At 36.2% G+C, this 2,760-nt stretch overlaps 1 pseudogene; it reads left to right on the top strand.

Annotated features, from left to right (window-relative positions):
• Window positions 1–1,418: 1,418 nt before the first annotated feature.
• Window positions 1,419–1,983, top strand: LOC116637288 (annotated as a pseudogene).
• Window positions 1,984–2,760: the final 777 nt, after the last annotated feature.

Below are 2,760 nucleotides of genomic sequence, written 5' to 3' on the forward strand. Positions count from 1 at the left end.
ATATTGGAGGTGCCAAATTTTCTATCTTTTCTGCCCAATCATGTAGTTAATATATGTCTTGCACAACTCTATGCTTTAAAGAATTCTCAATGTCTTTTTTTCTAACTGTACTGACAAAAATTAAGACTCAACTGATTTTTTTTTTTTTCAGTGTAGACTTCCTTGAAAAGAGACCATTTCTTTGGTAATATTTAACAGTTGTCATTCCATCACACTTTGATATCAACCACTTATTCCACATTAGTGTTAAGCCCCCTATAATCAGCAGATGTATCATATCATACTGTCCTTGAGCTTCTAATTGACTGTCAGTTCTCAGTTCCATCTTCCTAAATTCTACATCTGGTGACAGTGCTTAGAAAACACTCAATTTTATTGATGCTCCTTAGGGATCATCTGAGATGTTGGAAATTAGTTGATGTCTTTTTTATTCTCAGTTTGTCATCTCTGTGAGACTAGAGTCATCACTCACTTATCCAAAAAATCAAGCAGTGATAAATGGCATACTAAAAACTTTAGGGATTATAGTTTATTTCTACAGTTGATAATAATTTGTTAAAAATCATCAATAATTGCAAACAATTCCAGTTTATTAATGCCAGTAGCCGCTCTGATCAAATCAATTTAGGTAATTATACATTTGCCATTTTTTAAAAACTTGAGTAAAAAGCTTTACTGAAAGATACTTATCTTTTGTGACTATCATTTTGAGACATTTCTTCTTGTAAGAAAATCTGAAGATTATACTTAGAATTGACATAATTTTGATGTATAATTTACATTTACTATTTTACATGTCTTAAAATACCTTTTTTCTAACTTTAAATTTTCTATCAAAATACTTTCAGTAGTTGAATTTAGCAAACACCTCAATAAATTTCATGCTAAATATTTTTATATTTTCAGCATTTTATTTATTTATTAAATAAAATGATATTCATTGTATAGATTTCCTGGCCCTCAAACCACAGTCAAAACTCACTTGGGGGCACCTGGGTGGCTCAGATGGTTAAGCGTCTGCCTTCGGCTCAGGTCATGATCTCAGGGTCCTGGGATCGAGTCCCGCATCGGGCTCCCTGCTCCTTGAGAGCCTGCTTCTCCTTCTGCCTCTCTCTCTCTCTCTGTCTCTCATGAATAAATAAATACAATCTTAAAAAAAAAAAAAAAAACTCACTTGGTTAGTGATAGCCCCTTATTATCTCTCATGTAATTTAAAATAGTATTTTCTTACTTTAATATTATGAAATGATATTTGCTTGAGAATCACTTAATTTGACTTGTGCTTCACTCCCAGGAGAGAAAGACAGGAGTGGGTACGCCCTCAACAGCTGCCTCCCCCCAGTGGCAACAAGGCAGGAAGGAGGAGCCAGACACAAAGAGAGGGACTGTTTGCAGGATGGGGTGGGGGAGGGTTCGCTATGTGGGATGAGGATTCGAGGGACAGCATCAGCTCCTCCTCATATTCATCCTCCAACCAGCAAACCAAGAAAGAAACAAACACCCGCAAGATGACAGTAAAGTCAGAATGAGCAAAAACTTCAAACCAGTGTCAACAGGATTCAGAAGGAACTGACAGACATCACTTCAGACCTTCCACCTCCCTTCAGTGCTGGTCCCAAAGGTGGTGACAACTATGAATGGAGATCCACCATTCTCAGGCCTCCAGGATCCATGTTTGAGGGTGGTGTATTCTTCCTTAATACCACTTTTACACCAGAATACCCATTCAAGTCTCCAAAGGTTACATTTTGGACCAGAATCTATCACTATAATATTAACAGTTAAGGAGTTATTTGCTTGGACATATTAAAAGATAATTGGAGTCCAGCACCAATCATTTCTAAAGTTCTTCTATCTGCTCCCTTCTTGCAGACTGTAATCCTGCTGACCCTCTGGGGGGGGAAGTATTGCCACTGAGTATAGGAAAACAGAGCAGAGCATGACAGAATGGCCGGACAGTGGACCAAGAGATACACTACATAAAGTGGGTTTTCACAATTCTTATATTATTTGTCTGTCAGAGAGAGAGTTGCTTGTTATTTTGAAGGGGGGGGGTATTTCTATAACAGATATTATTCAGTCGTATTTCCTAAGATTTTATTGTAACTTAAGGTATCTTGCTACGGTAGGCCGAAATAATAATAGCAACTTTTAAAACTGTCATTACTTCTGCAATATTAGCTGAAATGTAGTACAGAGAATAGACATTTGGGTTCAATTGCTTGTAGTCTGTAAATTTAAAATAGCTTAATTTTCTACAGGTTACACACATGGCCATTTATGTAGAGTCCTTCCAAGACTACACATTTTTTTGATCAAAAAAATTGGAATTTCTTTTCCCTTCTTGGGAGGGAACATTGATATTTAATAGTAGTTAGAGACTGTCATCTCATATATATAAAATGGATCCATGGCTATAAGACACCATCTATGAAATGAGTAGTTACGTATTTTATTTTATATGCAAACCTACTTTCTTATGCCAAGATGAGAGGTTTGAATCACGGCTTGTGAAAACCTTAAGCTGTTAACTGAAGGTATGGAACAGGAGTTGCTTAGTGGATGGGTTATATGCTGTGCATTACTTAAGTCTGCATTTGTTACTGTGCTGATGAACAATATTAAAACAAACAAAAAGAGTCTCTTAATTTATTAAACTCTCATGTATATTCTCATTTAATCCTCACAGATGTTTCCTAACCAACTGTACCACGGACATACTCTTTTCCTGTCTTGAGCATTTGTTTTTATCAGTATCTA

Source organism: Phoca vitulina, unplaced genomic scaffold (assembly GCF_004348235.1).
Source record: "Phoca vitulina isolate PV1807 unplaced genomic scaffold, GSC_HSeal_1.0 scaffold14, whole genome shotgun sequence".
Taxonomy (NCBI): domain Eukaryota; kingdom Metazoa; phylum Chordata; class Mammalia; order Carnivora; family Phocidae; genus Phoca; species Phoca vitulina.